The sequence below is a fragment of the Equus przewalskii genome, chromosome 24 (assembly GCF_037783145.1).
Source record: "Equus przewalskii isolate Varuska chromosome 24, EquPr2, whole genome shotgun sequence".
NCBI classification, from domain to species: Eukaryota; Metazoa; Chordata; class Mammalia; order Perissodactyla; family Equidae; genus Equus; species Equus przewalskii.
In genome coordinates this window covers 19,030,691-19,056,713 of record NC_091854.1, presented here as the reverse complement: position 1 = coordinate 19,056,713, position 26,023 = coordinate 19,030,691, and the positions used below count along the sequence as shown (strand labels likewise).

At 37.5% G+C, this 26,023-nt stretch overlaps 1 long non-coding RNA gene across 2 annotated transcripts; it reads right to left on the bottom strand.

Annotated features, from left to right (window-relative positions):
• Window positions 1-311: 311 nt before the first annotated feature.
• On the bottom strand, window positions 312-23,056 carry LOC139079062 (uncharacterized). 2 transcript variants are annotated; one of them, XR_011532335.1, is made up of 4 exons: window positions 22,939-23,056; window positions 22,391-22,723; window positions 16,982-17,206; window positions 312-3,978 (listed from the first exon to the last, which is right to left on the bottom strand). It is a non-coding gene; the product is annotated as an uncharacterized lncRNA (long non-coding RNA). The 2 variants fall into 2 exon arrangements; XR_011532334.1 differs by lacking the exon at window positions 312-3,978 and adding an exon at window positions 11,895-13,135 and having other exon boundaries at window positions 22,939-23,048.
• Between the last annotated feature and the right edge of the window lie 2,967 nt (window positions 23,057-26,023).

Here is a 26,023-nt window from a genome sequence, read left to right as displayed (position 1 = left end):
TCTTTCTTTACTGTCATTGCTTTCCAGTCTAACTGAAATATTTCTTTAAGCCTTTGGCAAATAATTTTCTAAGTCAATAGTTTTCTTGGCAATTGCCTCTGGACTAGAGCTGGCTCATTCTCTGCGGCCTCCGAACTGTAGGCTTAGTGACGTCACTACATTTTCCCCCAATTGTTTCCTCTTACTTTTCACAGATATGATGGGTTACAAGTGACTTTAGAAACAAGATATTTGAAATGAAAATTTTCAAAGACATAGGTATTCAGGGAATATGTTACGGTAAAGGCTTAGAAAATGAATAAACTACAGAGTAATTTTGTAATTAATTTTTATTTAAATTGAAAGTTAATGATTATTCTAAAAGGATAAAACATGTAAAGATAAACCTGGATTATTGAGAATTTCCTAGACTGTGAGCTTGAAAGATTGTCTTATTTCTCTTTGCTTATCCATGCCGGTAAGAGCATAATGTCTAGAACTCAGATTATAGAAGCAGACAAGATGAGTTTGTAAACTAGTTCTGTTACTTATTATGTGTATTTGCTTAAATTACTTAAGTTTTGTCATGTATATAATGGGAATAATAATAGTCTATGTCATTAGGGTCTGTAAGGATTGCATGACATTATGAACATTAAATTCTTGGCATTCTTCCTGTCATGTTTTAAACCTCAATGTTAATTATTGCTATTTATCGGCACAGAATCAAAGAGGTTAACGTTTACATCAAGGAGATTTTTAAGCCTGTCAGATACACTCTAATCTCCCTTGGCCCTGGATTTTCTCCGAGTATACATTGCTTCCACATTCTTTTGCTCACCTTGATCTCTCTGATTGAAATGCCCTTCACAGCTATTCACTGGTCCTTCCATACAGGAAAATTCTTATTTATTGTTGAAACATGGAGGATGAGGATAAGAAAATAAGAGAAATTATACTGTTATCAGAGATTTGAAGTCTGAAATCAAAATAATACATGATAATAAAGAAGGGTACGCAGGGTTATCTTAAAGGTAGAGACCAGGTCAGCAATACTTGACTCTCACTTAGGGATTCTCCAAAGGGAGCATTTTTCCTCCCAAAGGGTCATTTGGCAATGTCTAGAGACATTTTTGTTTTTCACAACTTGAGGGAGAGCTATTCCAATAAGCACAAGTCAGGATGAGTAGTAACAGAAGCACTTATGAAAGATGAAAAGTGATTCTGACATCCTAAAATGCGCTTGGTAGCCCCCACAGCAAATTAATTTGTTGTTAGTGCCATAGAGTCAACTCTGACTCCTAGCGACCCTGTGTACAGCAGAGTGGAACTCTGACTGGTCTTTTGGCCCCATCCTCTCACATTCCAGCGCTACATCAGACAATGCTGTGCTGCTGTTCGTAGGGTTTTCATGGATGGTAACCAGGTCCTTCCTCTTACTCTGTCTAGTCTGGAAACTCCACTGAAACCTGTCCACCACAAGTGACCCTGTTGGTATTTGAAATGCTGGCGGCATAACGTTCAGCATCACAACAGGCAGGCTCCACAGTATGTCAACCACCAGATGGAGGGTGTGGTTCCCTGACTGGGAAATGAACCACTAGACCAGCAGGGCTGGCTAGCAAATAAATATCCTGCCCACAAAGTTAATAGTGCCGAGATTGAGAAACCTTATTCTGACTTGATAAAATACAACTACATCTAAAGAAAGAATATAATTACCAGAAGAGGTATTTATAAACCTTGGAAGCATAGAAAAGGAGGATCAAGAAAGCAAATATTGAGTACCCAGCCAATTATCTCCCTGGGGCAAAGCCAGCCTCCTAGGCTGATGTGAATTTTTTTCAACTTCCTGGCAGCTCTTCCACTCTTGTAGAGAAGAAGGCATCATTTGAATTCTCAAGTGACTTTGTCTAATTTCACACTCACCAAGAAATCTACCAGTATGGCTTCTTTTGTAGTTTATGCTAGAAAAAGACATTCAAGATTCTGCCCCACATAGCAAATGAAATTGTTTAATGTGAATTGACTTTCTCAACATTTGGACAATGATAAGATCTATTTTTATCAGTCTGTAAAGCTGAAGAGCGGACCCCTGGACAACAGTCAACTTACCAAGGTAAATACTAAGTTGTAGATGACATGGGAAGAGCTTTAACTCCTCATTCATTTTCTTGAAGGCATACAGGGCTAATCAGACTATCTCTTTCTTCTCCAGTAAGCTTTGGTAGTTTGTATCGTTCAAGGAATTGCACCATTTAACATAAGATGCAAATTTATTGGCATGAATTTGTTCGAAGTATTTTCTTATTATCCTCTTAATATTTGTAGAATCTGTACTAACATCACCTCTTATATTCCATACATTGTAACTTTTTTCCCTTGATCTGCCTGACTAGAGTTTATCAGTTTTATTGATCTTCTTAAATAATCAGCTTTGGGTTCCATTAATTTTCTCTATTGCTTTTCTCTCTTTTTCAAAATTATTTCACTGATTTCACAATTTTCTTTATTTCCTTTCTCTCACTTACTTGGAAGCTAATTTGCTCTTCCTTCTCTAGTTTCTTTAAGCAAAAGCTGAGATCATTGATTTGATACTGTTCTTTTCTATTATAAGAATTTAGTTATAAAAAATTTCTCTAAGCCCCACTTTGGTGGCATCCCACAAATTTGGTATATTGTGTTCTCATTTTCATACAGACAAAAATACTTTTTAATATGCCTTTCACTTCTTCTTTGATTTGTGGTTGTTTAGAGTATGCTATTTAATTTGCAAATATTTGGGAATTTACCAGAGATCTTTCCATTTTTGATTTCTAAAATATTTCATGGTGGGCAAAGAGCATACTTTTAATGCCTTGAATGTTTTTAAATTATTGAGACTTCTTTGATAGTCCAGGATATGGCCTATCTTGCTAAATTTTCTATGTGCACAGGAAAAGTGTGTATATTCCCTATTGTTGTGTAGGGTATTCTATAAATGTCAATTGAGTAAGATAACAAATAGTTTTGTTCACTGGTCACTGGATAAGAGTGAACTTGTCAAGGTAATGTTAAATTGCAGGCTCCTACCTAGGAAGCCACCTAGCTTTGTCCAACCAATGTCTTCTTTCTTGTTCACAATTTTGGGATGTTCTAGCCCAGTCTTCCCTTAGGATTCAACCAACTGTTAAAAACTTCAAGAAGCCTTCTTTGATTTCTTCTAAAGAACTAATAGTATTATTGATATTGATGGTATATTTAGTTGAATATATATTTATCTTTATGTTCTGTTCTGTCTTGAGAATAAAGACGAGTCCTTATCCATCTGCATATTCCTAGCAGATGGTAGAGAGCTTGGAATATAAGTGTTCAAAAAATTTTGTCCGGCAGAATTGTAATCTCTTAAAGCCCTTGTATTTATCATAATGTTAAATAGTATTTTCACAAAATTGTTCTCCTTTTGAGTAAATAGATTCTTTATAAAATATTCCAAACCAGTGACCATCCATCATTACTTTGAACACCTCTAATCATTTGCAGCTTGGTATTCCTGGAATTAACTTAATCCATGCTTGAAGAGTTCTATTAAACATTCTTTCTTGTGTTATATTAAAATCTACCTTGCTGTTATTTGTATCCAGAAAAAAAATTCACCTTCTTGTTTTGCTTCTTCTTTCTCACTTCTCTTTAGCCTTTCCTTTGTCATGCTAAGAATTTCCAGTCCCTTCACCCATTCCTTTTAAATGGCATGGTTACTGACCATTACCATTGTAGTTATTTTACACCAGGTGTAGATGTATACTCTAGGTTGTCAAAGTATCTTCTTTGGAATACAGATATGTAAACAGTTTTCCATGTCTGGTCTGATCATAAGTTCTTTTGTTATGAACACTATGCTTTCATGTTATAGTCAGAGTTGGTGTGAGAGATGAAATTGGAGGCTGTCTACTTCTCCAACTCTTATCCAGGGCTACCAGACATGTTTCTGCAGATTGTTCATTGCACAGGAGTGTCCAGCTAAAGGGGAAAATGAAGAATAAAATCAAATTTCTATTCTGTTGGCCAAATCTTTTACTATGATGTAGGGTTGTATCTGCCCAGCATAAAGTGTGCCTTCTTCTAATTTGAACCAAGCTGTGCTTTTAATGTTTGCATCTATCCAGAGAAAGACACTTTTGTCTAATTATCACAACAGTGTTGTATATTCTCATCTCTGGTCTCTTATCATCCACCCCTCACATTACAGATGACAAGAAATGACGCCTAAAGTGACGAAGCTACTTCACCTTAAGTGATACAAGCCATAAATATTTTGCACAAAATGTACTATGGAAGTCACATGCTGGGTGAAATCTCATTTTGTTTTAGCCTATATTTGCTCCCTATTTATATTTAACAATATTTGTTCCAAGTGCCTATTGAGCAAGACTTCGTGGGTTTAGATGTTTTTCCCTATGACATGGGTCTAATGTTGGAAAATAACTTCCAATCCCAATAACTTGAACATGAAGTTGTCAGATGGGAAAGCGCAGAACACAGACATTACAGGAATAAAGGGTACACTGATGACTTGGGGCAGTTTGATTCATTGTTGTGGTGAAATCCATATATCATCTCTGGACAGCTCCAGCATTGCTAGCTTAGTAAAGATAGACCAATACTGTAATGATTTTTACCACAAGGTTTATAGAAATATTAGAATAAAAGTGGACATCACATCTTACTCAACCTGGAAGTTACAAAGTGAAATGAATTAAAAATTAATTTTCTGAACTCCATTGTATTTGCCATATTAGATTTATGTATTATTTCATTTTCTTTCTGCTATAAAATTCATTAATTTTAATCCAGGATTAACACAATAAGAAGAAGAGAATTGGTTTTCTGTAGCATCTTCCACACTCAAAGTATCCTAATGTGCTTTATAAATAATGAATGAGATACCGCCAGAGAAGGGACTCTGCAGGCGAAGAGAGTGGCCATTGTACAAACTGGCGATAGCTCTCAGAAAAAGACAAATACTCAAATGAAAGCCCTTTCATGCCCTGCCTATTTTTCCCTCTAAGTTTTGGTGAAACTTTTAAGTAAGTTGTTGTCTGGGAGTAAATGTCATGTCTAAAGAGAGGGATCAGGGAATGGCTATTAGAAAATTCATTAATCAGAGTGATATTTGTAGGTCATGATAATCATTTATTAGCCTAAGTAAGGCTCCCGGGACTTTTCTCTTCTAAAACTTCTCCTCCTATAAAAAAATTTGGCTGACAAATAGAGAAAGACGAACTCTGTATGACTCTACTCATAGGTGGAAGTTAAGACATAGACAAAGAGAACTGATTGGTGGTTACCAGGAGAAAGGGGGGTAGGGGGAGGGCACGAAGGGTGAAGTGGTGTACCTACAACATGACTAACAATAATGTACAACTGAAATTTCACAAGGTTGTAAACTATCATAATCTTAATAAAAAGAAAAAAAAAATTGCCTGAGGTTGAAACCTCTACCAAGCAATGCAAGACAGTTTATAGCTCCCAGAAACTGGTGAAATTCAAGTATACTGTCTTTTGCAACAGGAAATAATGTATATAGTAAACTCTGGTGAGGTTACCCCAAACAAATATTTTTTCTGAGCTGCAAACAGAACTCAGACCTAATCAAAATGAATGAGTCTATGACTAGTGGTTTCCCTCTTATAGGCCTTAGTCTGTTTCTTTCTAATATAAGTACACATTTTGTGGAAATGTGGCAGTATCTTGAACACCATGATGAACGAGAGAGCCACAAGGTGAACTTGGAAAGACAGTGCCTTTCTAGCCCAAAGTCCCTGGATACCTATAAATGTACTCTTTTTAGAGGGTCTCTACACATTAAAGAAATTTAATTTGCCATTTCTTCTTTGGAAAAGTAACACCACTGCTTGAAGCCTGGCTACTGTTTCAAAGCAGAAAAATCTAATAGGTTGAGGGACAATCAGGTTGGCATTGTTTTTCTACATTTTTATATGCTAAGTTAGACAGCTAATGTATTAGCATTTAATACTTCTGTCAGAGGTCTTATCCTTGGGAACAGGTGAATCTAAAAGGAATATCAGCTGTGTGGGTCAAAGCTGAGGAGCAGAAGCCAGACTGGAAGAGCTTCGTTGACATCCAAGGGGATGGAAGTCATCCGATTCTAATGGGTATGAATTGCAGTTGAAGAGAGGAGCCACGTGCACTGTAGAGGAGTTGACTCCGATGACATGTCCAAGGGGCAAAGAGGAAGTCAGAGAAGAAGATGAGGTAAAAGTCCCAAAGCTGAGGTGATCAGAACCAGATTGAGGCAGACTGGGAGGCAGAAACTGCAATTAAAATTAGAGGATGGGTCTAGTGATTCAAGTGCAGTGATGATCCAGGGACAGCAAACTTTCTGTAAAGGGTCAACTTGTAAATATTTTATGCTTTGGGGGCCATACAGTCTCCATGGTATTTACTTACTCTGCCATTGTAGTGCGAAAGAAACCACAGACAATGCATAAATCAGTGGACATGGCTGTGTTTCAATGACACTTCACTTGCATAAAGGGATAGTGCTCTGGATTTGGCCCACAGGCCATACATTGCCATTCTCTTGACAAATAAAAATGGCAAGTAATAGGATATATTGGAGTATATGAGGAAGCCTTTTTGTGTAAACCTAATTCGGCCTGACCTTGTCTTTCCAAAAGGGCCTGACCGAGGCCGTTGAGCATGCATTGTATATCTGCTTTAGAGATTCCCTATGGCAAGAACAAAGGCCCTTGAGATAAAAGTGTAACTTCCCTCCCTCTCCCAACATTGGCATCTCCTTAAGGATTAAGCATCTTTCCTTAGGCTAGGAACTGATTGCTGCGCTCACCTGTGACCACCCAGCTCAAGACAATAGACTTGCCTCCTGCTATGCCCTCCGAGAGAGCAGACCCACTACCTGCTGTGTCCATCAAGCGCTGTGCTGACAGGGCAATCTTGTGACTATTGTGGGAGGGACATTTCAATCACATGTGAAACGTCCTGTATGGGGGGTATATAACCACACTGTACACCTCACTTCTTTGGTGCCCTTTCTTCCTTTGGGAGGAAAGGCCCCGGGCCATGATCCTCAGATTTCAGCTCAGAATAAACTCACCCAAATTTTCATTTATAGATTGGTTATGGATTATTTTCATCGACACTCTGATATGAACAGTGCTGGTTTGAGGTAATCTGTGGTTGGACAGCAATCATGCTGGAAAGGCAAGGGACACAGGTGCATATAGACCCCTGGAGTCTGGGCACTCTTCAGAGAAGGCAGAGCTGTTGAGGGACTTATATCGGGAGCAGTCTTTGGTAACTAGGAGACCTGGTACAGTCTGTGGCTACTGGAGACAAGGAATTTAAAAAGATACAGAATGTGAAGTGAAGAACAGCAAAGGGAGAATTTACTTATTTCAAATCTATGTTCCTTCCTTTATGGTCATCTATCCAGATTGGCAGGGAGAACTCTTACTTAATCCTTGGGAATGTATTTATACAACTGTAGAGAGGAAGACTTTTCCTCTACCTAATGTGGGTTCCTCTGGCTGGAGAACGAATTAAATTCACATGAGACAGAATAGCAAGAGAAAATTAAACAAAGCTTTATGAGAACCATGGCCCGGGGCCCTTCTTCCCGAAGGAAGAAAGGGCACCGAAGAAGTGGAGTGCACAGAGTGGTTATACACCCCCAAACAGGATATTTCACATATGATTGAAATGTCCCTAGCCTAAGGAAAGATGCTTCATCCTTAAAGAAATGCCAACTTTGGGAGGGGGAGGGAAGTCAGTTACAGGAAGTTACCAGAGACAGGAATAAGATGATTATGCAGATTTAAGTCCTTGCCTTTGGCGTTGATTAAGAGTTTCTATAGAGAAGGTCATCTCCCCTTCCTGGTACAGAGAGGGAGATATCTTTACAGATGGAGAGTTCCTTTACAATGTAAATGTCTCTTACAAAGGGTAAGCAAGTTCTACTTTTCAGTTGCTTTCCTATCTGCAAAGGAACCAGCCTCAAATAATCATCATGCCAAACAGACATATTTTGGGGTGGCCATTTCCAGGTCCCCACACAACCAATGTCTTTGCCACTTTGGTGGTTGAGATTCTGTTTTATTCTGTATACTTTAAAGTGTTTTGTTTTTGTTTCTGTTTTTGTTTTTTTGCTGAGGAAGATTAGTTGTGAGCTAACACCTGTGCCAATCTTCCTCTATTTTATATGTGGGTTGCTGCCACAGCAGGGCTGATGAGTAGTGTAGGTCCATGCCCAGGATCCAAATCTGTGAACCTGGGCTGCCAAAGCAGAGGGTGCTGAACTTAACCACTATGCCACAGGCTGGCATCTATATATATATATATTTTTTAAAGATTTTATTTTTTTCCTTTTTCTCCCCAAAGCCCTCTGGTACATAGTTGTATATTCTTCGTTGTGGGTCCTCCTAGTTGTGGCATGTGGAACGCTGCCTCAGCGTGGTTTGATGAGCAGTGCCATGTCCGTGCCCGGGATTCGAACCGACGAAACACTGGGCCGCCTGCAGCGGAGCATGGGAACTTAACTATTCGGCCACGGTGCCAGCCCCAGGCATCTGTATTTTAAGTTTTGATAGCTGCATGCAGCTCCCTTTGGGTTAGGCTGCTTCACAGGCAGGGCTACTGATGTATTCTCCAGGATGTGTATTTTATTATTACCAGAAAGGGTATCTGATGAAACTGTACTATATACCAGTAACTATTTAAAATAATATATTGCCTGACTGAAAATATAATCAATGTGCAAGCATATGTGTGTTTGTAGAGTATGAAAATATACAACAAAACTTCACCAGTCCAGGGAAAAAATCAATGCTCAGAGAACAAGGAGAAAACAAGGACCATTCGTAAACTCCTTGGTCTACATTCGAGCCTTAAAACAAACTCTAAGTGGAGGAAGAGCCAAATACATTTTTCAAGGCCTAGAGGCAAAGCATTTTTATGTTGAGATCTCTTTGAAAATACCAACTTTGTGCTATTGTTAAAATATTTTTGATCTTTAAAATTCTTTTAGATATTTGTGTGTTTTGTTCATAAAACAGTGCATATATATTCTCTTCTTTATTTTGTTTTTTGTTCTTTCAGCTGCAATAATTCTAAGTGACATCTAGAGTCATATCACCCACTTTCACAGCATTATAATATCAAGGAGTTAGAAAGAAATGTAGGTCTTCTTAAGGTCTTTCTCACAAATTATGTTTCTGCCTGGGAAGATAACTTTCCTTAATATATGCTGACACTTTAGTCTGTTTCATTACATGACTTTAATTTGTATGAATCAACATTGCTATCATAATCACCATCGCTATTTATTATGCCAGACATCGGTAAAGTACTGTGATACATTATGTCTCTTAGTACTTACAAAAATTCAGGGAAATAGATGAGGATGCTTCGTTCAGAGAAATCAAGTATCTTGCCCACGGTCACCAGTTGGTACATGGCAGAGCTAGGATTTGAAACCAAGTCCAACTGATCCCCTTAACCACTCTACGTAGTAATAGATAAATACATACATATATAAACATTGTGTAACTAATAATAAAAATTGTAATGATATTAATACTAATTGGTAACATTTACTGAGCACTCACTCCTATTTGAGATAGAACTCTGAGTCTGTTTTTTCTACTAGAATGCAATCATGGATCATCAGCTCTTGTATAGATGAGCTCTACACTCCCACCTCTCATGTTCAAAGCTGACTTCAGGAGTGTCAGGGAGCACTGCATTGTTGAATGCCTCTGGCTTAATAATGAAGTCCTTCTTGCCCTGCTTCATTCTGCTTCCCAGGCAGTAAATAGGGATTTGCTTTAGCAAACACAGAACCGTGTTTCTTGCAAGATTTAGTCTTCATGTACCATTTACACTTTCTAAGGAAAGATTATGACAGTGACACCATCCTTCCAACCTTGTTAAAGGAAGTCAGCTGGCCTCCTCTGACTAGGAATCTTTTCTCTTTTGCGTTCATTCATTCATTATGCTAATATCTTCTGAATATATAGAATGTACAAGGTGCTATTCTAGGGCCAAATTGAGTTGTGAACAAACAGACAAAGCCCCTACTCTTACAAGGTTTTCATTTTTCTGCATAAAGAGAGACAATAAATGAATAAATGAATAAATTCATACTATTAACAAGTACTATAAAGAAACAAAAAGAAGAGCAAGCAGTAGGAATTGACAAGGCAGGATGGAGATGTGATATTTTGCCTATCTTGTTTCAATCTCCTAATTTATTTATATAGAATCTTGTATACATGGGGTCTAAGTAAATTTCAACTGTCTTATCTGTGATTCTCTAGGGGCTTCTTAAATATTCATTTCTTTCTTTGTAACCTTAAGAATCCCATCTCCCCCCAGTGTAAATGATACAATTTAAGATGGAACTGCATAAAGAGGAGTAGGACAGAAAATCTGCCATGTCCTATGGCTGTCCAAAGAAACACTTTTAATGATTTTCCAATGCTCATAAAAAATAAGCACCCAGGGCTTCAGGTTTCTCCATGTAGAAGTTACGGGATTGAAACCCCCATCGCCACACAAGGAGAAACTATGGCTAAAAATTTTCGTGGGTGCGTGTGTGTGCATGATGTGTATTTGTGGTGTATTGTGTGGCTATTTGGCTCCAGCTGGAATATAGACTTGGCCCTAAGTTCAGAAGGGAGCAATAAGATTGTTTTAAGATTATTAATTTTAAAGATGGCAAGGGAGAAATTCTGGGCTGTTATGTTCTTGAGTCCTAAAGTGAGAAACTTGTCACAAGGCAACTGGATTCAATAGTATCCAGTCAGATTTGGAGACTGATGGAGGAGTGTCGAGAAAACTGTGAGCGGTGGAGGATGGCAGTACACCATTCTAGCTGGGGACGGCGTTTGAATGGTGCCATTAATGTGCAACAGTCTGTGAGCAAAGGCAAGAGTAACCATGATTCACAGAAGTGAAAACACACATGCACAGGTGCAAAATCAACATTTCTTAGCAAGTCTATTGAGTAACTCCAGATGTTTGTATTGAGGTTTGCCTACAGTCAACATTTTAAACTTTTAAACTCTTCCAATTTTTAACAGCCTCAGACCTCATATGGGCCTGACTATTTTAAAGCATCTTAAATTTTCTCGTTTGTTCTCAAAAACGTTGAATGGCCATATCTGTGTTAATTTAAATTTAACTAATATAGGCACACATGATTTGCTGTAATTTTTATTAACTTAAAACTTTTGGGCTTTTAGTTTAAACTAAAATCATGGAGTGTAAATTAATCTGTATTCAGAAAAAAATATCTTATAGGATTTCATAGGAAAAAAGTTTCCATAGGAGAAGGATAGAAGGGAATTTATAAAGACACCAGATCTCCAAGGATGTTAAATTGCCATAATATGAAAAATTAATAGTTAACTAAAGAACATTATTTTAAAATACTAAGGATATTAATTTTTAAAAACTCTCCTTCCTGAAATATTTGGAGAAAATGTTTAATGCATAAAGTAAGCAGGGGTACATTTGTTCCTATTTTGAATGTTCTCCCATGGAGATTTGGCCTGTCTTTTATACATACAAATATAAGCTGCCAGGAATCCTCAGGCATTAAAGAGGATTCAAGTAAACTTCAACATGAAGGTGAAGCTTACAAATAGAAGACATTGAAAGCCCTGAAAATATGTCACCAGAGCCCAATGTGAAAGAAAAAATCTAGTATCATGTAAGCTTAGGATTTTTTATGAAACCCTGAACTGCAGGGAATCATTTGCAAAATAAGGAGGCATTCAAATTTTGTTTTGGAAAACTCTAAAAAGGAGACTAATAACCATTAAAACACACACACAAAACTTTATTATTGTCATATTCTGTAAAATGTGGGAAAATAAAAGCCATTCAGAATCTAAAATTGGTATCGTGTTTATTGAGGTACAGCATTGGTATCGTGTTTATTGAGGTATAGCATTAGAAATTTGGTTACAAAGAGTTTTGTATTAAAGAGAGTTATATTTGAAACAACTAAATCAAAAGATGTAATAAAAGAGTTTTGGGGGGCTGGCCCCGTGGCCGAGTGGTTAAGTTCGTGTGCTCTGCTGCAGGCGGCCCAGTGTTTCGTTGGTTCAAATCCTGGGCACGGACGTGGCACCGCTCATCAAACCACGCTGAGGCGGCATCCCACATGCCACAACTAGAAGGACCCACAACGAAGAATATACAGCTATGTACCGGGGGGCTTTGGGGAGAAAAAGGAAAAAAATAAAAAAAAAATCTTTAAAAGAGTACTGGAAAAGCTACTCTCCTTAATTTTCTCTTGAGAAATTTGTTTCAACCAGCTTGTCCTTGATTGACATGATGGACACACAAGATTTTATTCTCCTGATTTTTAAATAAAATCTTGTATTAAATAAGATATTGTCTTAAAAGGGTAGTTTTACTAATTAACCAACTTTATGTGAATATTGAAATTATAAAGAATGTAATTCACATTTAGAGTAAAGATATAATATTTGGAGTGTTAACATAAATAATAGTAAATCTAGGAGCAGAGGAAAGCTTATTTTCTACCTCGCCATATCGCCATATAATCACTTCAGTTCAAGATTTGGGTAGAATAAACTGATTATTCCAATATTTACTGAGCATCTAATATGCACTCGGCACTGTGCTGGCTGCTGGGGAGATGTACAGGGTTTGTACAATCCTGCCCCTGTTAACAAGGAAACTATTTGCTGAATTGAATGGACAGGTTAGTTCAAGAAAAAAATGTTGGAATAATAAAAGCACTGTCAGGACAATGGAATCAAAGCAACTAAGGCTCCATATCTTATTGTAGCGAAGCTTTACTGGATTCCAGGGAGATGTTTCTCTTTATGCTTTAATAAGGAGAAGATGTTTGTTTCCCAAGTTTGATGTTTGGTTGTATACCCTGCTGATTTAGAATATGAGAAACATGCTCTGTGTTTAGAAAGCAACTTGTAGCCTGGGGCTGGGGGAGAGTATTTTTCTATCTCACTTGGTCCCTTCGCTGTTTGCTTCCTCGCTTGCTGCTGAATTCTTCACATCTTTATCAAATAATCTTGTCCACATGATGACTCTTGGGGCAGTGATGGGCACGTGATAGTTCATGATCCTTACATGAGAGCCCCTGTTAGAAAAACAACGCTAAGCCACAATTGTGATGATTGCACTTGAAACAGTTGTGCCATGTAATTTGGCAACAGAAAATGTGGTCTGGTTACTGGTTAAATCCAGCTTTCTTTTAAACCAGTTGACTGAGTCTATTTGGAGGGACTGAAAATAAGAACAATTTCTCTTTCTACTAAAAATATGTCAAACCTAGACATATTCTCAATCTCTTCTCTTGTTAATGGAGCTATCTTACTATCACACCTGCTTCTAGTTGGGCATGGACATAGTGAAAATGGGATTTGAATACGATCTGAGACATCAAATAATGACGTTACATTTTTTAGATAAAAGCACCAATCAACTTTGTCAACTAACTGCCACGGCAACTATTATTTGAGAAGCATAAAAAGTTAAATTATGAACATAAAAAGGCACAATTCACATCCCACATTACTGTACAGTCCTTTGGGTTCTGGTAAGGTTCAGTGGTCAGTGGCTCTGGCTGGTGGATATCAATGACCCCATTGGAAATTGTTAGATGATGAACAAATAGCTAAGACCTATATCTTCTCCTGGATGTGATAATTGAACTGAGGTGAATCTCCTGAGAAAGAAGATTAGATAGGTTAGAACTAATAGTGAAGAAAACTCTGTTTTCCAGTTTATTCCATCTTAACTCTAGGGACACAAAACTTCAATTTACTGGCTGAGCAAAGGTCATGAGGTAATGTGCAAGCAACGTTACAGTCAGATTTCAAGGCATCTGGAGTGGATATCATTTAGAATCCAAAAGCTCAGGGTCAGAGTGGAATAATTTAAAATATCAACAGCAAATTTGTACCTGTGCTCAAAATTCAGCTTGGAAAAAGCAGTTTCTTTGGCAAGAGCTCTGTTAATAAGAGATATGCACTGGACACTGATAGACTATCAAAATTGTGATAACTAAAGTTGATGTCTTTTTTTTCTTACTGAAGCTAATTGTTATTTTTTGAAAACTTAATTGAAATTAAGCACTGTTACTCAGACTTCCTCACAAATGTCTCCCATTTGCTTACCATTTAGTCCTTCATTAAAAATATGTTTATTGAGTTTCAACTATGTAAGCCAGAGCTGGAGGTACAGGCATGAAAAAGACAACCGCAGCTCCAGCCCTCCTGATGCTCACATTCAAGCAGGCCACACAGACAAAACAGTTAATTACATAAATGGTTACGAAATTACAATTTAGCTAAGAAGTATCAAGGACAGTAAAGGGATCTGGAAGATCTGATATAGTCTGGGGTCAGGAAATGTTTCTTTGAGACACTGAATTCAACTGATCCTAAAGGATGAAAAGACATGAATAAAAGAGAGAGTAGAAGTTAATGAAAATAGTGCTGTGGGTGTAGAAAGCAGCATGTGCAAATATCCTGAAGCAGATGCCTTGAAGAAGGCCAGAGTCTCAGGAGGTGGGCTTAATAATGATAATGGAACATGATAGGTTGGTGAGAGAGTTTTTGCTCTGCCAGTGCTTTCTATTAGCATGCCAATGATGATCTTTATTTTAAGAACAATAAGTTGTAAAAGGGTTTTAAACAAAGATTGCCATAGCCATATTTTCGTTTTTAAAAGATTGCTCTGGATGCAATGTGAAGATTGCTCTGGATTGAAGAATGAGAAGAGTGAATAAAGACTAACCAGGAAAGAATTTCTAAGGTTCAGTCAAGCTATGACAGAAGTTTTACTAGGGTGGTGGCAGTAAAGCTGGAGAAAATTGAGATGAGAGACGTTTAAGAGGTAAAATTGACAGAATTTTGTGATTAAATGAAAATGAGGGTGGGAGAGGATGGTTTGAAGAATGACTTCCACATTTGGGGGTCTGTATAATTAGGCACAATCATACTATTTATTGATAAAAATAACACTAGAGTAGGAGCATTTTGGGAGCAGTCATTGATAAATTTGAACAAGTTAATGATCCATAAACACGTTACAGTCTAGCAAAATAGATAGGACAGAACATTCACATGTTGATACAATTTTTCTGTCACCTGGACAGTGTCTAACATGTTTAACATAAATGTTTCTCCTTTTATGGATAAAGTAACTGAGTACAGCAAACATATTCTGTGAAAAAAAAAATGGCTTTCTCTTTTAGAAAGAGTTACTCTCCTACTCTACCTCATTCTTCATTCATTCATTTATTACTCAATAATTCACCAAATATGTATTGGACAACTTACATATTACCGACTTTATACCGGATGCTGGACATATGGCAACGAAGGAGGAAGATTCTAAATTTTCTAGTGTGAAGAAATTTATAACGTATCAGGAAGGAAAATGGTATCACCCTTCTTTAGGCAATTTAGTGATATGTCACAAATATTAAAAAATGTTAACATTTTCATATAATAATTTACTTTCTAGAAATACATCTTTAAAATATCTCAGATAAGGAAAAAACTATGTACAAGAATGTTTTTCAGCGCATTTTTGAATAGCAAAGCAGAAACATCTTAATGATCAATAATTGATATTTTGACAAATATGATATATTCATATAATATAATAATCTCCAATCATTAAAATCATATTATAGAAGAATATTTACAGATATGGAAAAATGTGCCTTCTATATAGTCTAGTGCAAAATTCGTGTACATGTGATTCTCATTTTGCAAAAAAAAAGCTCTCTATATAAATATTGATATATATATGGTAGGTATGTTTTGGAGGAACGATATTTTGCTGATTCTTCTTTTTGCCATTCTTGGTCCTCTAAATCTTCTATACTGACTGTGTGTTCCTTTGTAACCAATGGAAAAGAATCCAATCAGTATAATTAGCTGCCAATATAGATATATTTTTTGTTCTTGAAAACCTTTTACAGGGCATGTAATTATTGCAGAGTTGAAACAACAGTGTGTGTGTGTGTATGTGTGTGTATAGGGGTGGTTATGAAACCATCTCAGTAAGTTTGAGGCTTATTTCAATCAGATGGAAGTAACAGTTTATTACAAATATTCATGCCTTTTCATTCCCAATAGAAATGGTCACTGGGTGTATCAATGAAAGCCTTCTCTACCCCAGCTAATATTCAGAGGAATTAACTGATGAAAATGGATTATTCCATTAGTGGTATTTTCAAATATAATTTGAATAATATTTTAGCCACAATTGTTGAATTTTGGAAGAAAAGATATGAGAAGCCTTACTTCATAATAGGCCTATTATTAAATTTCTTTACTCGCACAGTTCACCAGATGATTTCTTTCAGAACTTTACAACACTAGGTGTAAAAGCCCGAAGATCTAAAAATGAGGAGTTTCCTTATAAAATCCTATTCAGTATTAGGAACCATGGTAACCAGTCAATGTAACACAGCAACGAAAAAAATACGTAATCCAATATGGATAGAGCAAGGTTTGAGTCCTGCCATGTACTTGCTCTGATTCCTTGAGAAAAATCTCTCAATCTGTTTCTTTGCTTATACATAATAGATAATGTGTTTTCTTCATTTAACAAATATTTGAGCACCTACTATGTGTCAGGCATTGAAGAAGCCAGGGCAGAGCGATGACTAAATTATGTATGATCAAGGCAACAGTCTGGGCCAAGGGCAAAGTGTGTTAAGAGCCTGAAATGGTGAAGAGTGAGTGAGAGAGAGGCGTGTACAGGTCTAACAAAGCGAGGCAAGTCTGTGAGATCACATTACAATTCAGACAACATGGTGGATGTGATTTGATTGTTATATCTAATGTTTAACCATTACAATGTATATTTGAAATTCATCACTTCTCATGCTCTGTTACAAAACTAATGTAAAGATTTAATAGAGTGTTTAGTCAATACGATTTTAAAATTGTATTGCTTTGCTCACCTGGATGTTGAAGTGTCTTTAATCTTGGATGGTCTATAGAATATTTGTTTCCAAGATTATACACGAAGTCTCTTTTGTGAAGCGTTCTCTTTTCTTTATATAAAGAAGAGGCATCGAGATCGATCTGAAGCATGGCAGAGTGACGTCTTTCCTTAGGGACTCATTTAGAGGTGAAAGAAAGGCCGTGCTCTGCAGATACATCTTCTGGAACAGCAGGTTACATGACTGAAAATTAAGTTCCAAGTTTCAAAATAATCTCCATTAAAATAAGAATATTCTACCCAAGAGGACTAATGCAAAGATTGGCCATAGTGTGGGGATCAGCCGTAGCTGGTACTGAAATCCCCAGGCCCCACTGTTTTAGAGGGACACAGAGGAGGAAGAGTAGCTGAAACATAAAAGACTAGGAAATGAAATTGAATCATGGTCAAGGGACACTTAGCTGGAAGTGGGCTGAGAACCAGGTGTAGAGTCAAAAAATGAGAGTGGGCCCTTTTTGACAGTGTGAAAATCTATAGGTGGATAGAAAAAGAGAAGCTGGTTGTCAAGGCCGAGAAGGAGTAAGCAATCTCTGGGAGATAAGTCACTGTCCAGAAAAACCAAGGAGTGATGAAACCTGACTGGAACCAATAGGAGTTTACCTAATAGGAACTATCTCAGAGAGAAGCTGCTTCAGCATCTCCTACAAAGCGATGCCACCCTTTAACGGTGCGGCCTCTTACGTCCTTTCATGTTGAAGGTCTTTATTCCTCAATGAATATTAACAGATGTTTACAGAGAGATGGAGACTGAGACACAAGACTAAGGAGTTTTTATGGGCGCTATAAGGGAAGAAATGAAATAAGAAGATTTACTGAGACTAATAATAATATTCATATATGGCATTTATATACGTTTGTCAGCTCATAAAGCACTTTCACTTATGTTACACCCCACTTTTGAGATTAGGCTATATATGTAATAAAAGTATGTGTGTGTGTAATGTACATACACATATCTGCCCCGTTCAATGGACACTTTGTAATTATTGTACTTTGTACTTATTGAAAATGGCTCATACAAAAGTTGGTTTAATGCCTAAGCTGCAGGAGAACTGAGATCCTGCCTGTCTTTTCCTGCTTTGTTTGTTAATTGAGAGGAGCCAAGGAAATCCTGTCAAAGTAGGAGTTGTTTTCTTTATTTTGTAGATGGGCAAGTTGAAACTCGGGCAGGTAAAGTGACCTGTTGAAGGCTTCAAAATGTCAAAATGGTAACTCAGGACTCTGCACGTCAAATCCCCTGCCAGTGTTCAAGGAAGGATGAAGTCAACTGAAGTGTCTGAGATGGGGTTGAGCAACTGGGAGATCCCGAAAGGCAGCAGATTCAGGTAGGGAGGAGAATTCAGAGATGACGGCAAAAAGCACACAGAATGGGCAGAACAAGTTCTTGAATTTCTTTTACTTTTCTCAATCTTGCTGTCAATGGATGTATTTATTCCTATAAATATTTAATTAGGTGATTATACAGCTATCAAAACAGATGAAGTTAGAGGAAACTAGCATTTATTGAGCACCTGCTATGTGCCAGACACTATCTTTTTTTTGGATTTTGTACATTACTTCATTGACTCCTTACAACTATCTTGGGAGAATTAATTACTCTCATTCCCACTTTAACAATGAAGAAATGGAGACCAAGAGAGCTTCTATACATTTTCCAAGGTTTCACAGGAAATGGTAGAATTAGTCTTTCTAATATCATGTCTCTCTAACTCTAAACCACAAGCTTCTTGAATCAACAAATATGTATCAAGTGCCTGTCATGAGATCTGCGTCTTCAGTATGAGATCTAGATCTATAAGGAGGCAATTACAGTTAGTGAAAAGCACTGGGACATTTCCAGATGCTAAGAAAACGTTTGGAGCAGAAGCCCCTGATGCCATCATGGGGGTATCAGTAAAAGGTTTCTGGAAGAATTATCTTCAAATATGAGACCTGAAGAAAGCAGAAAGTCGAAGTCTTTTCACTGTATCTAAAAATATTTTCAAAATGAAAGAAAGTGGATATTTTCAATTCGAATTATTTAGATAATTGTCTTGACTGTCCACATCACCTCACTTTCCACTTCGTTGCCTGCTCATGCAAGTGTGACTTCAGAAATTGGAGTGTTACAAGATGAATGATCTTACCATGTGGCAGAGAACTAAATGTGAATTGATTTTATAATGATATTATCTCCCAGCAAATCATATCCAGCTCTATTGTGGAATCATCTGCATGTACTACTCTATGACACTTTGATCAATAGCTCCCACAGTTTCCATCTTTTTACAATATATGTGGCTTTTCCTGTCTTCCTTCCTAGATATACTGACTTTCATCTTCTATTTCACTTTTCTGTGTAACAAGATTTCAGATTCTTTTGTCTTTATTATATCCCTAAATCACATAGACACAAAGTATATAAATTTGACTCTGTAGTTTCAATTTTCCTAATTTGGGATATGTGAATATCATTAACATGCCATCTACATCTCTTCCACCCACACATTTATTTTGAAGACCATGTAATAAATGAGAAACACCAAATTCCACTAAGCACTTAACTACATTTCTGGTCTTGCTTTGCTATCTTCAGCTAGCTTTTAATCTCCATGAATGTTAAATGACTTTCAGTTTTCAGAGTGAAGTATTGTGGTATGCTGCCAGATACATGACAGTTGAAACACCCACAGACTTTTGGCAGGGAATAAATCAGTGAATGTTCATATGGGTGAACAGTGTCTTAACAAGGGAACCATATGTGTTCCAATGAAAGGATTTGTGCAACCAGTTTGATAAAGGTATTTTCTTTAGCTATGTAAAGAAAAAAAAATTTATCAAAAACTATCAAGAAAATAGTATTGCCTTTCATGCTTTTTACATGTCACTAGCAATTAGCCAAGCTCCTTGAGGAGTTTTTTGTCTTCAAAGTATGGATATCAGTGTTTTATTGAGCCAAACAAATCCTGAGATATATAAAGAACAGAATATGTCTTTATTTCCACAGTTTGCCAGATTGAAAATGAAAATGTGGACAAGCATCAAGTCTTGAATAATAAAGATAAGTCCAAAGTAGATAAACAAACTGTTTATTTAGGACTTTTAGAACTAAATGTAATTTGTTTCAAGCAAAGGTGTAGAAAAGTTTCCGTGTGGAAGACCATGAACTGGTGCATGATGCAGAAGTGAGCATGACTGCGGCTAAGGGAATTTCAGTATGGGCAAAGAAAAATATTAAATGATTAACTGTACGGTTGATGTAAAATATTTTTTTCCATCTATGCTCCCTCTCAGGGTGAGCTAAATGGATCAAGAAGCGGCCTTAGTTCAGCTTTGATATGATAAAGTAGTTATTTCACAGGATTCTACTTCCAAAAATTCACATTTTACCCAATCGGAAAAGAATATTCCAAGATGCAGCATATCATGCTGTCTTCCCGGCTCCAAATTGCAAACAGGCCTACATTCTGTGAACACAATTTTTAATTGATCCTTCCCTTTCACTACATATCACAAACTTTCCAGTCACTTCTCTGTTTCTAGCCTTCAGTAAATGATTTTCCAAAAAAAAAGAAAATCATCATTTTGACTGTGGAGTTCCCATTTGGGAGATGGCTGAAGGTAACCTTCGTGTAAGAAGTTTTCTTGGTTTCCTAAAATTTCTATTACAAACGGCAAAAATTGTACCATTCTCTCTATCTATTAGACAATGCAAATAATTTTTCTTTTATTTCTTTCCTTTTTTTCTTTGCTACTATTTGGCTATTTCTTTCTTTTAATTCACAGTCATGCATCCTCTATGAATTTCCTCTCTCTGACTTTCAATCTAACCCAGGCTAGAGCATTCTCCTTTGCTTTTTTTTCCTGTATTCTCCAGACTGATTCTAAGCAAAACTTCTATCCAGTGACTGGAAGGAAAGTGTGCCAGGATCAATTTTCATTTATGGTCAAATTTTGTTCCCCTCTGCTCTGAAAAGTGGTGTTATGGGATGTGCCAATGAGGTACAGATTATTAATATCAATTGGCACAACCAATTTTATTCCTTTGAGTTTTATTCTTGTCTAAGTTATATTTCATTCCTGAAACCAAGCTTCCAGTATCTATGTTATAATGACTTGTTTGTGTTTGTTTATCCTTTTAAAATACTAGCATAAGATGCTACCAATAACCGATTTTGCAAGGATAGTGAAATACACGTTTTAGAGATTAGCCAGTAATAATACTAAAAATCTGAGTAATCTTGATTTTTCTTATAAACATTTAAAAACCTCTTTTCCATAAATGGTTGAGATATTTTGCTTAACTGATTAGAGTGGTTTTCCTATTTATTGTACTACATTTCCATACAGATATGCAATCTTTACTTTTTGCATAGCTTCTCATTCTGCAGTGGACACTTCTTGGAGGAAAATGTGTGATTGGCAGAATTAAACATGAGCATATTCCCCTTTTCTTTTCTCAGGGTACCAACATCTGTAATAGATTTTCTGAGTGTGACATTTTAGGATACTTCGTTACAAAATTGTGTTAGTATAAAACTAGCTTTCTTTCAACATAAGAATTCAGTTATAATTACAAATATGAATCCCTGAGTTGCTGTTGTCTGTAACCCTCAAATTTATATAGGAGATCACAGAACCAACTGATATTAATCCAAATCTCCCTTCTGCCCTTTTTCAACTCGCTTAAGTGGAAGAATACAAACAAAATACTACCGTTAACATACCCAGAACTAAATTGTTTAGATATCATTTTGTAGCTGGTCTATGAAAGGTTTAGTCACATTGTCAAGGTCACTTATGTAAGCAACGACAGATCCATTGTCCTTCAGAATACTCACTTTCCTTCCATTCTGCTACTGTTTCTCAATTCAGCTTTCAGGCTTGACAGGTATATAACTGTCAAGAGCTAGCAAACCAAAATGGTGAAATGATTTTCCTTGTGTGTGATGAAACTGTTATGAATACTGGTGCAAATTTGGTGAGTAACAAGAGTCACCCAACTTTCCTCTCACAGCTTCCTTCCTCCCACCCCTCATCTTTTGGTATTAGCTGTAACCAATATCCAGTGTTAATGATTCAAGACAGCAAAACTTTGAGAAGGTGACAGCTGTCCACAAATGCAGGTTTCCTTCGCTATCTGAAAGTAGAACGTTCCTATGAAATCTTTCATAAGCTGAAACGGCGGAAAGCAAAGAAGCAATTACCCATTAATTTACACGGGAAAAATTTTTGAGCATTCCCAGACCCCAAAAATAATCTACCAAATCATTCCAAATAACACATAAAGCTAAAATAACACTAACATATAGTAAAAGTAAGAATGCTATGATAAAGACACATCCCATATAAAGTAGAAATAATGTATGCACAGGATAGTTTCACTTACCAGAATCGGGAAGACCGCGAGCACACTGGAAGGCTGAGAGGTGGTGGCGGTGACGATGGTGATGATGGTGTGTTAGGCTGAGTCGCCGGAGGTTGGGATGGTGGCAGGTACAGGAGACTGGGGTGTTGGAGAGAGAGGAAGAGGGTCGTCTATTAACATCTCATTGTCATCTGAATCCATCAGGCCGGGCAGTTCACTAACGTCTATGCCTTCTACGTTTGCCTGCCCGGATGTCGAAGGTCGAGGTTCCTCATCTGTTGTGGCTGATATGGCTGATGTGAAAGCCTTGAAATAGGACAGTATGCTTGGCTGCTTAGCTTCTGTAATGGCTCTCTACAAAACAAACAGTAAATGCTATTTTGGCTTTTCACCCTTTTTTGTAAAAGTGGAAATCTTTGGACTTCTTTCCATTAGCAAAAACAGGTACTAACATAGGTCTTTCCTAAAAGCAAAGGGGCAGAAAGCAAACTTGGGGATAGCAGGTGGAGGGGTGGGGCCCTGTATCCCTTCCCCCTGCCCCACGCCTGCCCCTGTCCTCTCTGTCTTACAAGGTTGACCCTACAGAGCAGCAGGTTCACACCGGCAGTCAATGGGAACCATGGCTTCTGATCCTTTCCCTCGGTCCCTCAGCAAGTTAGATTCTGGGGAGGCTTGTCCATGTCACTCTTCACCAGATAGACTGAGCACGGGAATAAAACAGTGACTGCTTTCCTGTGTTGAAAAGTTTACACGAGTCCATTGAAAAGAGGAAGTTGGGTTGACAGACCAACCTCCAAAACACACCAAGCCAATGGAACCACCTGCAAGTCACTGTTTGAATAGCACAGATTCTATTGATCCTTTCTGGTATTTATCATAGATTATTTAATTTTCATTAGCTCTAGATGAAATTTTGAATTTTCAGTTTGGCTGCTGTTTTATTTGATGTAGACATTCTACCGAAAGGTAAATTACGGTGTGTCTGTTTGTGTGTGTTTCTATCTCTTTGAATTTAGGATAAGCACTGCAAAGTGGATAAAAAGTCTTGAAGATGCTAATTGCCATCATTTGCAAACATGCACGTAAAACTGGTGAATGGAAAATAGCAGATAATTGCATGGAAAATAAGCACGTGATATTATGTAGAATCTTATATGTCAATTGAAAGAAAAAATATACAAAGGGTAAAGAAAATCCCAAACCCTAGATAACTCACTCCTCTCTCAACAAGAAGTGCCTCTCACTTCTGTGTGAGCCTGGGCACATAGACAAGAACATCCTGGTGCTGAGCAGAATAATGTTGTGCCAAGAGCCCTGGAGTAGGCATCTGATATTCTGGGTGTAGTGGTATCCCCACCACATCCTGGTCATGCATGAACTTGGACAAGACACTTGACTCTCCCCAGCCTTGGTTTTTCTCATCCATAAAAAAATGGAGCTGTTGAAAGTAAACGATGTAGGAGAAATCATTTTATAAGATGTGAATCTATAACAAGGTAACATTTCTCATATTTTTAATAAGGCCAAACTGTTGATTGACTAATGAGTATGACTCCCTCCAACCTCTACACACCCACCCCTCACTTAAAATCAAAGGGGAAAAGAAAATCAACTCAATCCCCAGGAAAAGTGACTTAACTTTCTAGGCTGATATTTACTATAGAGAAGGAGGCTGACTGGTCTTTTATTCAGGGGACATCACCTGGCAGGCATGGGGCTTAACATGACCACTGGACGTGCTTTGTGTTGCTTTCATTAAGCCCCTACAGCATTGGAGAGGTGATGTGTGTAGCAGCCTTATGCTGGGTCACAGTACAAGCAGCTCAGATCCGGATTCCTTATGTGAGGCTTCATTACACTCAGTTGTGTTGACCAGACACCCCTTGCAGGTGATTGAGTTTGTGACCCTCTTTATTCATCAAATATTTATTGCCTCTGTGAAAAGCCCCAGACATTCTGAGGATTCAAGAAGAGAAGCGTAAGACTTGATATATGTCTCCTTGGATCTGGTTAATGCTCTGATGGGGAAGTGAAATTAAGTAGACAACAAATTGCAATACCCAGCAGCGTTCTATAAATTCCATATGTATTGTTAAGAGAATAGGGCTGTGGGAACAATCACATCCAGCTGAAGTGATGAGCAACAACTACGTGGAGCAGAAAATACCTTCCACTTGAGGAGTGGAGGAAATTGTAGAGAGTGGGAAGGGAAGGGTTGGGACAGGGAGGGCAACACAGACAGACAGAATGCGAAAGACTCTGGAGGCTCTTCGAACAAATTTGCTTTCTAAATGCCTAGATGCATTTGCGGTACCATCAGACAACCTTCCTAATTCTGCATTGCAAATCACAAATAAGATACCCTGAGGGATCAATTGATATGAAGTGTAATTGCTATAAATATAATACATATTAAATATTGAGTCCTGTTATTACTATTCATGCTAGCATAATTAAATATATATTTAAAATGACTATGATTTAAGTAGATTAGATTAATCAGAGTGGCAGCAGTCACTTATATTAATGTCCACGGTATTATGGTGAGAGTTATGATACTCCCAGCTAGTCCATGATCATACAAGTCTATTAAAAAGCTTTCAATTAAAACTGAGTCTCTGCTACATAAAGAGTCTGGAAGCATGTGGCACTATTTTCCCAACCAGATTCTCCCTGAACTGAGGCTAACTCTGGGTCTGGTTTAGACTGGTAGTCAAGAGGAGGAAAAACAGTTCTGGACAAGAAACCAGAAGACCTACTTTTTTGTTCTCAGCTCCTCCCTTATCTAATTGGGCCATTTTGATTTATTATTCCTTGAGAACAATCTTGACTCCTTAGTGATTAAGCGAATAAGTAATTAATACAAGCCTTGAAGTGCTGTTCAAAGAAAGGTGGGGTTGGAAATGGAACCAGAAATTTCTGGAAAGTTTGAGACCATCTATAAATCAAGAATTTACCAACTTTGTCTAGATTGTTTACACTGAAATTTTTCTTTCCAATGACACAAAATTGGGCAATGGATTTGTTTGCTGATCATGTTGATCTGGCCTAAGGTAAAAGGAAAACAGTAGAGAAAACAGAAAGTCCAGGGAGAGAAATGTGGACATATTGCAATCATTGGAGCAGATTTGTCACATGTATAAGTGGTCCCTCTTCTTTGAGAGGCACAACCTTGCCGCACTGTAGTCACACTTACAAGAGAAAGCCACACTGTTCCATGGAGCCTTAAATGATATCATATGACAGCCAGGGTTCTTTATCGCAGATGGCAAAGCACATTCCAGCTAGTTTAAACAGGAATGGATTTACTAAGGCACAGATGATAATTTATGATCCATGGGGAAGGGTCAGGGAACCAGATTTGTTTTTTATGGTCAGGAAGAAAACGCCCAACCACATCATGAAACTCTTCTACGAGAACTGACCATGCAGTTATACTCATTCCTAGGAACCTATGGCTGGCCTGGATGCCAATATTCTGCTATGCTGTTCCGAATATCTGACTTCCGTTTGACCAGCTGCCACGTTATGCAGGTACATTGATTGGAAGAAACTGATCCTAAGCCTGCAGCCTAGCTGGAAGGGAGTTAGTGAAATTTGTTTTCAGCTTTCCAGCCTACATAGTAAAGGAAAGGAATCTAGAAGGATATAGGC